Below are 10285 nucleotides of genomic sequence, written 5' to 3'. Positions count from 1 at the left end.
GTGGACAGGGAGGACGGAGTTGCGGGGCAGCTGTGATAGCCAGAGAGCCTGGACTGTTTGCTGAGTCACCCTGAGTTGCAGAAGCTATAGAGCAGCCAATCTTAAGATGTGTATGTAGTAAGGGCACCAATGGTGGTGAAACACACTGGCTAGGGTAGACTATAAATTGGCCATGTTTGTATGAAATAAAGGCTTTTTCTGCGTGAAATCCCAGTGTGGTGTCCGTCCCAACAACGACAGGTCACCTTGTATTGGCTTCAACCCACGTATTCCTTCCTGATAACAGGAGATGCACAGCATTGGGATGGTGAGCATGTAGATATTGGCAATGGGAATTATGTTTGTATTGTGATTCAACTGCATATTGCAATTGCTATATTATGTTTGCACTGGAATTTCAGTATATTGTTGTATCACTGCTAAATCAAAATCCTGTGTAACATCAAATATATTCAAATAAGTAAATTTGGTGTTAAAATATTACAACCTCCTTTTGTGAAGAAAGAACCAGGTCGGAAAATATTGGACTATAGCACATGGGCTGCAGTACCTGCCAGGAAAATCTGCTCCAGCATCAGTTGTCCATGGACCACAGGGAAATACCTGTTTCACTGTGGTCTCTTCCACAGGAATCAGGGAGCACCTTCTTCCCCTCCTTCTTCTCTGACCTTGGTGTTCTCACTGTTGTTTTCACTGTTGTTTTTCACACTTCTGCCCGCCCCCCCCCCATCCACTCTCTGGCATTTTTGCATCTTCTTAAACATGTTTTCACAGAGCCCTTACCAGCTTCACTGATGGACTCAGCTGTGGCCTGTGGTGGGGCCATTACTGAGCTGACTGGAATCAGCTGTGTCTTGCACAGTGCAACCCCTGACCTGTTCTTACAGAGGCCACCCTGCCCCCACTATCAAAACCTTGTCACATACACCCAATATCATCTGCTAGCTAATAGACCAACAATCAAGCTCATTTACTTTGCTAGGAAATGTTCTCAGTGTCAAATCTGTAGACCCTTCTTAGTTACCTGTCAGTTGAATATTCTATGCTCCTGCTGTCTGAATGCTGCCCCAAACACAATCATATTCTAAAGTCTAATCACCTTAATTTTCAAACAAAAAGATACTAAACACTTCTATAAATTCACAAATCTGTTATGCATTACCCATTAATTGCTGATAATTTCAGTCAGACATGCTACCATGACAAAGTTTTCCTTCTTCCTTCTCCTCCTCCTCCCCTACCCCTATTTTCCTGCTTTTCTGGAATATCACAAGATCACAGCATAATTCAGATTAGAAGGGACTTTTCTCCTTCAGCAGACAATGTGTTCACTGCAGAAGTTTTTCAGGGCACTGTAAATCACCCACTCCTAGCATAGCATCACATTGGCACAGCTGCCCTCAGTCTATAACAGAATGGCTGCCTGTACTGCAGCAGGCAGATGTAGGATCATAGGATAATTCAAGTTGGAAGGGAGTCCAGGAGCTCTAATTCACTTTGCTCAAAGCAAGGACAATGATGAGATCAGATTTAAGTTGTTGAGGGCTTTGTCTTGTCTTGAAAACCTCCAAGGATGGAGACTGCACAGCCTCTTTGGGCCCTAGCTCCACTGCTTAACCTTCCTCATGTTAAAAAAAGTTTCTCATATCTAGTTTGAACCTTTCTTGCTTCCATTAAGGCCTATTGTTTCTCATCCATCCACCACGCATCACTGTAAAGAGCCTGGCTGAATTGTCTTGATAACTTCCTTGCAGGTGTTGGGGGGCAGGGGTTGTGCAATTAGCTGTCTTCCCCCCACGCCATAGCCTTCTTTCCTCCAAGCTGAATAAGCTCAGCTTCCTCAGCCTCTCCTCACAGAACATTTGCTCCAAGTCCTCGACCATCTTGGTGGCCCTCCACTGAACTCACTCCAGTCTGTCAATGTCTGTCTTGTATTAAGGTTCCCAATTGTGACCACAGTATTGTAGATGTACTCTTGTTGGGGGTGACAGCGGGTCTGTCAGCACCTTGGCACATACTGACGAAGCAATCGATGTTGACCAGATCAAAGTATACCCCTGAGATGGCCTGAAAAGAGAGGACTGAAAATGGAGGCCCTGATCCTGACAACATACTGATGCATCCTGAAGAAGCTGTCCCGTGGGAACAGAGAACACTGTCTCATGAAAACAGGAGCACTGTCTCATGAGAACAAGGACCTGTTTTGAACGAGAGTAGTTGGGAAAAACATCAACATGAGAGAAAAATAAGAGCAGGTGCTCAGGACTGTTGTGGGAAAGGACTGGGCTGTTTTGAGAAAGAGCAAAGTTGTTGTGAGAAAGTAGAGTTTAGAAAATGCACCAATTAGCTGTAAGAATTCTGGTGTGAAAGTTTGAACTGTCCTATCCGTGTGCATTACGTGTGTGCAAAAACTGTACTTAAGGGGCTGCGCAGCAGCCCCGCTGTCCCTGCTTTTTTCTTGGAATAAACTTTGCTGGAACCTTTTTTCTTTCGTGTCGCTCTGGCCGTTCCGACACTATCAGCGACATCTGGCGACACCGACGTGATCGCAACGTTGAAGACGGATTTATCTCCAATTGCGGAGCTGCCGTGACTTCTCTCCTAGAGAGGGAAAGAGCAGAGGATTTTCTCTCCTAGAGAGAGATTGGACCTGTGGGGCGAGGCACAGGGGGAACGGAGCCTGGTGAAGCTTGAGAGCGGGTGGCTTCCCGCCAAACGGTCCGGACCTGAACTTTTGAACCCTCATTAGGTAAGCTAACGGGGGTGCCACCGGGGACTATATTTTAACAATGGGACAGCAGATAACGAAGGAGGAAAGTGTGGTTCTATCCACATGGAAATCCCTCCTAAGCCAGAAAAATGTCAAGGTTACTGATTTTGCTTTGCGGCGCATACTGTTGTGGTGTAGGAAGCAGGGCTTTGAGGCCACATCTAGTACCGCGTTTAGTATATCTGCATGGCAAAAGGTCGGTGATAAGTTGTGGGATGAAATATCTAAGGGATCGAAAGACGCGAATGATCTAGCAGTGACCTGGCGTTGGCTGTTTGATACTCTGAAAGAGTGGCAGGCAGAACAGCAGACAGGAGAAAATGAAACTAAGTCAGCTTCAGCACAGAATACTCCAAATTCCAAGGAAGGGAGCTCAACTGATACTAAAAAAGAAAAAGAACAGTCAGAGTCCTTGAAAAATTCAGGTGGAGACTCAGCTGGCAGCAATCCAGGCCAGTTGCAGGCTTCACAGTGCTCGGACGGAGGCTTAATTAAAAGTGAAACTGACACTAAACCAAGTCGTAAATATCCTACGCCTAACGAGCAACTAGCTGCCAGCAAAAATGAGCCTAAGCCGAGTCGTAAATATGTTACACCTGAAGAGCAATTAAAAATGCCTCAGTACTGGACTTCCCCGACAGATATCACCCCGTCTTCCTATAGGACCCCTGCGCAGCAGCTAGCAGAGTTTGAAGCTCAGGATGATCCACTTCATACTGCATTGCCTAGTAGTGATGAAGATGAGGAGGCTGTAGTTAGTCATCCTGTCACTGGTAACATGGAGAGAGCTGCCTGCCAGCCCTCTGTCGCTGATCGGAAGAAAGGAGCTGTTTCTCGACCCCTTCGGAAAGCAGCAGAGCCGTGGACTCTGCCCCCTGTAACTGTTACTGTGATGCCTAGACATCCAGGCAAATTTTGGAATCAGGTGAAACAAAGGGCAGCAGAAGTAGGGGACTGGAATCTGCTGGACAGGATCGGTTATCCCTCTGAGACGTATGATGCAGCTGCATCTACAGATCCTGGGGCTTTCCCGGTTTTCAAGGCGGTGCCAGGCTCGGGAAGACAGGATGAGCACACTCCATTTGCGTGGAAAGTGGTACAAGATTTGCAGATGTGTACCTCTAAATACGGAATAAATTCCACAGAGGTAATGAGACTGATAAGGGTGATAAATACAGATCAATTAGCACCCTATGATATTTCACATCTTGGACAAATTCTGTTTCAACCGATTCAGTATCAAGTATTCCTAGCAAATTGGAGAAAGCTTGCTGAGAGAGCAACACTGGATAACATGCAACTGCCTCAAGAAGACCCGAGAAGGGGGGCTGGTGTTGATGCATTGATGGGAACGAGTCCAGTTTTTTCAAACCCTCAAATTCAAGCTCAGTGGCCCCCTGCAGTGCTGGAGCAATGCCAGCGTATGGGAATGTCAGCACTCGTACAAACAATGGAGCTAGCAGCTCCAAAGCCTAAGTACACCACAGTGAAACAGGGGGTTAAGGAACCGTTCCTGCAATTTGTAGAACGCATAGCCACCTCACTGGAAAAGCAGGTAGATGATGAAGATCTCAGACAAAGGCTCTGCCTGGAGTTAGCTAAAGATAATGCTAACGAGGATTGCCAAAGAATAATCGAGGCAATGCCTGGGAATCCATCAATCCCTGAGATGGTGGCAGCATGCTCTAAGGTGGGATCGGTGGCTCATAAAATGACTGCATTAGCTGCTGTCCTTCGACCTAATCCCAGATGCCATGGGTGTGGAAAGCAAGGACATATTAAGGCTGAATGCCCAGTCCAGCAAAAGGGGAACAAGCAGAAAAATAAAACAGCAGAGGCAGAAATTACTTGTGACCGATGTGGAAAGGCAGGGCACTTTTCTAAAATGTGTAAATCAAAATATCATGTCAATGGACAGTTGCTGCAGGGAAACTGGAAAAAGAGCGCGATGAGGCGCGTGAGGATACAAGTACCTCACCCACCCAATCCATACATAAGATCAGCCCCAATGGCTTATCCCTCTGCGACCGCCTCACCGGAAAAACCCGTGGATCAGCAGGCATGGATGTATCCACCGCCGACACAGTAACTATAACAACAAGGGATGTTGTCAAGGTGCCACTAGACGCTCATGGTCCAATAGGAAGAGGGTTTAGTGCACTGTTAATTGGACGATCTAGCAGTGTCATAGCTGGGTTAGATGTTCATGTGGGTGTCATTGATGCTGACTATACAGGGCAGATTTCTGCAATGGTGTCTACTTCTTATCCTCCAGTGACTATACCAAAAGGGACTCGCATTGCTCAGCTTGTGCCTTTTCGAGTTGTGTTCCTAGAACAGAGCAACGAGAGTGGCAGTCTGGAGGCTTCGGATCGACCGGACCACCTCAAATCTTCTGGTCCCAAACTGTTTCTGCACAACGACCGCAGATGATTTGCACCATCTCCAACGAGACTTGCACACCATCCTCGATAAAGGTTACGGGCTTATTGGATACCGGAGCTGACGTGACCATCATCTCTCAGCATTCCTGGCCCCTGTCCTGGCCACTTGTAAATACGGGGATGGGTGTGGTTGGATTGGGAGGGACTACTCAAAGCCATGTGTCTCAGTCACCTCTGGCAATCGTCAACTCCGAAGGGCAGAGAGCCACTGTAAAGCCTTATGTCACTGCAGCGCCTCTGACTCTTTGGGGGAGAGATTGCTTGGAGCAATGGGGGGTGAAAATTACAACGGATTTTTAACAGGGGCCACTGTTTTGCAGGGTGTTTGTCAACCTACACTTGCTTTAACCTGGCTGACATGTTCTCCAGTGTGGGTTCCTCAGTGGCCCCTGCCATTAGAAAAACTGCAGGCCCTGCAACAGTTAGTGGCAGAACAACTTGCTGCTGACCACATTGAACCTTCCCATAGTCCATGGAATACCCCTGTCTTTGTGATAAAAAAGAAATCTGGCAAATGGAGACTTTTGCATGACCTGAGGCAGGTAAATGCTGTAATGGCAACAATGGGAGCCTTACAACCAGACCTTCCAGCACCATCAATGATTCCTATGGATTGGAACATTGTAGTCATAGATCTAAAAGATTGCTTTTTCACTATTCCATTGGCAGCATCTGACAAAGAGAAATTTGCTTTTACTGTTCCATCAATCAATCATGCTGAACCATCCAAAAGATATCAGTGGAAGGTGTTGCCCCAGGGCATGAAAAATTCGCCCACGATTTGCCAGTGGTTTGTAGCCCAAGCATTGTCACCTGTACGTGAACATTTCCCAGAATGCTATTGTTTTCATTACATGGATGACATATTGCTTGCAACCAGCAAGGAGGAGCAACTGAATGAATTAGAAACATTGACTAGACAGTCTCTACAGCAGTTTGGATTGATCATTTCACCTGAGAAGGTGCAAAAACTAGAGCCTTGGATGTATTTGGGCCTTATAGTCACTGCTCGTAGAGTGATGCCACAACCTGTCAAACTTAACATTGATGTACAAACCCTAACAGATGTACAAAAATTGATGGGGTCTATAAATTGGATTAGGCCTTATCTTGGTCTTACAAATACTCAGTTGCGACCCTTGCTAGAGTTGCTCAAACATTCTGCCAATCCTTTGGAACCTAGAACACTGAACTCTGAGGCAGTTCAAGCAGTCCAGAAGGTAGAATCATTGCTGCACACTAAATTCGTATCTCGTATTGACCTAACGCAAATGGTTCAATTGTTTATTTTTATAGATCACGTGACTCCTTTTGGTGCACTCGTGCAGTGGAATACTGAGTGGACTGACCCTCTGCATATTTTGGAGTGGTTATTTTTACCTTTTAAACCTCAAAAAACTGCTCCTGGCCTGTTTGAACTTCTTGCAGAAATAATTATGAAAGCCAGAAAAAGATGCACAGAATTACTGGGACGAGATCCAAGTCAAATTGTTGTACCTGTTCAGTCTACGTATTTTGAATGGTGCATGGCACATAAGTATGAACTGCAGGCAGCCATGTCTGACTTTCAGGGACAAGTTTCTTATCATTTGCCTTCTCACCCTCTGATTAAATTTTTTCGTGAAGTGCCTGTAGGACAGAAGCTATTAAGTCAATCAGAACCGGTTGATGGACTCACTGTTTTCACAGATGGCTCTGGAAAGACAGGTAAAGCTGCTGTAGTCTGGCGTGATGAACACGGCTGGCATGACAAGGTGGTCACACAAGAAGGCTCACCTCAAGTAGTTGAATTGAGAGCTGTAACTGTAACCTTTCAATTGTTTCCACAACCTGTAAATATTATTACTGATTCTGCTTATGTTGCTAATTTACTTTCTCGTTTAGATCAGACTGTTTTGTCCTCAGTTGACCAACGAAAGCTGTTTACAGTTCTTTTAGAATTATGGACAACCATACAACAGAGAACTACGCCGTATTTCGTTCTACATATTCGCAACCATACTACCTTGCCAGGTTTTTTCACTGAAGGTAACGCCAAGGCAGATGCCCTTGTATCTGCTATAGCCCTGGGCCCTACGCCCAATATACACCAACAGGCTCTCATATCACATCAGTTTTTTCATCAAAGTAGCACTGCACTGCGATGACAGTTCGGAATAACTCAAGCTGCAGCACGCTCTATTGTTACTGCTTGTCCTGACTGTCAGGGAACTTACATTCCAATATATTTTGGAACCAATCCGAGGGGCATTAAAGCTCTAGAAATCTGGCAAACTGATGTCACTCATGTTGATGACTTCGGTCGTTTAAAATATGTGCATGTGTCAGTAGATACCTTTTCACATGCTATAGTTGCCACAGCCCATTCTGGAGAAAAGGGAAGTGATGTCATCCGTCATTTTCAGCGTGCTTTTGCTACCCTTGGTGTTCCTCATGAAGTTAAGACCGATAACGGCCCGGCATATGTTTCGCAAAAGGTACAAACCTTTTTTGCAACATGGGGTGTAACTCATGTTACTGGTACCCCACATTCTCCAACAGGACAGGCTATTGTAGAGCGTATGCACGGTACCTTGAAACGACAGCTTCAAAAACAAAAAGGGGGAATGAGTCGGGAGCACCCTCAGGCACGGTTAGATAAAGCTGTATATGTGCTGAATTTTTTAACTTTTCCTGGTGATTCCTCCTACTCACCTTCTTTTATGCATTTTTCTTCTCTTTCTTCCACGAAGCCATTGTCACGCAATACTCCAGTGCAGGTTCGGGATTTGGTTTCAGGCCAATGGTCTGGACCTCATGAACTTATAACTTGGGGGAAAGGATATGCTTGTGTCTCCACAGGTGATGGCCCTCGTTGGGTACCTGCCCGGTGTGTTCGTCCTGTGCTTGATGATCCTTCCCGTCAATGGATGGATGGTCCCGCAGCCCAAGCAGAATGTGTGGGTGACCCTAGCTGAGATGACCCATCAGGAAACCTTGTGCCTTTCTCTAGCCAACCCAGAGAATCCTTTTTCTACCTACTTGGTCGGACTACCTGTGGATAAGTGACCTTGTCCAGAGTTCCAGAAAGTCTGCAACAGCTCTGCACCAAAGACCAATGTTGATAACTGGGACCGCATTTATGCATACTTACCTCAAGTAACACAAGAACCTCAAGAACTGGAATTGCTAGGCTCAGTGGTCATGGATGCTTGTATAATGTTTAATTATACATATAACTCAAAGAGAAGAGGACAGAGTGTGAATGCAACATTGCCTGTATATATAAATGCTACTGCTTGGTGTAATTATACTGCTAAACATATTTCACGATCTTTTAATGTACCTGTTGCTTTACCTAGTGGAGTTTTTCTTATTTGTGGAGATAGAGCATGGGGTGGAATTCCATCTAGACTGAATGGTGGACCATGTAGCTTGGGGAGGCTTACTCTACTCACTCCTAACATTACCATGATTCATAATAAAAAGCGAGGGAAGCGTAGCATTCATCAATTTTCAAAACAATGTGATGATCGGGTAACCTTTTGGGGACCCGGGGAAATTATAGCAGCATCAGCGCTTGCACCTGGGGTCGCAGCAGCTGCAACATTAAAAAAGTTGACAAACCTGGGATGTTGGTTGAGTAAGCAAACCAATGCTACTTCTATTGCACTGAGTGGTTTATTAACTGACGTAGATAGTGTTAGGCATGCCACACTGCAGAATAGAGCTACAATTGATTTTCTCTTGTTAGCACAAGGTCACGGTTGCAATGAGTTTGAAGGAATGTGTTGCATGAATTTGTCGGACCATAGTGAATCCATACACAGAAGCATTCAGCTTTTGAAAGAAGGTGTCCGCAAATTGCAAGTTGATGATGGATGGGATTGGTTAAATAAGTTGTTTGGTAAATGGGGTTTGTCTGGTTGGCTATTATCCATCATAAAAACAGGATTGCTGATTTTGGTAATTATTGTAGTTGTGTTATTAATGATGCCCTGTTTGATCAGCCTGTTGCAAAGGACCCTGCAGCGGACTGTTAAGGCCATCTTTGTAGCACAAATACAAAAAGGGGGAATTGTCGGGAGTGACAGCGGGTCTGTCAGCACCTTGGCACATACTGACGAAGCAATCGATGTTGACCAGATCAAAGTATACCCCTGAGATGGCCTGAAAAGAGAGGACTGAAAATGGAGGCCCTGATCCTGACAACATACTGATGCATCCTGAAGAAACTGTCCCGTGGGAACAGAGAACACTGTCTCATGAAAACAGGAGCACTGTCTCATGAGAACAAGGACCTGTTTTGAATGAGAGTAGTTGGGAAAAACATCAACATGAGAGAAAAATAAGAACAGGTGCTCAGGACTGTTGTGGGAAAGGACTGGGCTGTTTTGAGAAAGAGCAAAGTTGTTGTGAGAAAGTAGAGTTTAGAAAATGCACCAATTAGCTGTAAGAATTCTGGTGTGAAAGTTTGAACTGTCCTATCCGTGTGCATTACGTGTGTGCAAAAACTGTACTTAAGGGGCTGCGCAGCAGCCCCGCTGTCCCTGCTTTTTTCTTGTAATAAACTTTGCTGGAACCTTTTTTCTTTCGTGTCGCTCTGGCCATTCCGACACTATCAGCGACATCCTCTAATGAGTGCTGAGTAAAAGGGAATAATTATTTCCATTAAACTACCAGCAAAGTTCTTGGTGATACTCCTGGTTGCCTTTGCTGCTGGGGAAATACTGCTAACTAATGTAGACATGCTGTCTACCAAAACTCCCACATCCTTTTCAGCAAAGCTACTCCCTAGCTTGCATCATCCCAGATGTTTCTTCCTTCTTAGGTACAAGACTTTGTGTTTGTCCTTGTTGAATTTCATAAGATTGACCTATTCCTCCAACCTCTCCAGGTCCCTCTTGTTGGCAGCCCTGCCCTCAAGTGTATCAGCTGTTTCCCGAATTTGGTGTCATTTGCAAATTTCACAAGAATGCACTCTGTCACCTCCTCTATATAATATATATATTATATAGATTTTAGTATAGTTTTAAACACATTCGGTATAGCTTGCAAGTGCCTTTGGCCTGTTAGCACCTTTGTACAAGAT

General features: G+C 45.1%; 1 long non-coding RNA gene across 1 annotated transcript; it reads left to right on the top strand.

The window, feature by feature from the left end:
- The first annotated feature begins 3874 nt into the window (after positions 1–3874).
- On the top strand, positions 3875–9751 carry LOC116780069. The gene is made up of 3 exons (XR_004354312.1): positions 3875–3885; positions 8585–8590; positions 9282–9751. It is a non-coding gene; the product is annotated as an uncharacterized LOC116780069 (long non-coding RNA).
- Positions 9752–10285: the final 534 nt, after the last annotated feature.

The sequence above is a fragment of the Chiroxiphia lanceolata genome, chromosome W (genome assembly GCF_009829145.1).
Source record: "Chiroxiphia lanceolata isolate bChiLan1 chromosome W, bChiLan1.pri, whole genome shotgun sequence".
Classification (NCBI taxonomy): Eukaryota; Metazoa; Chordata; class Aves; order Passeriformes; family Pipridae; genus Chiroxiphia; species Chiroxiphia lanceolata.
Note: the sequence above shows the minus strand (reverse complement) of the source record. Positions and strands in the feature narration are given on the sequence as shown.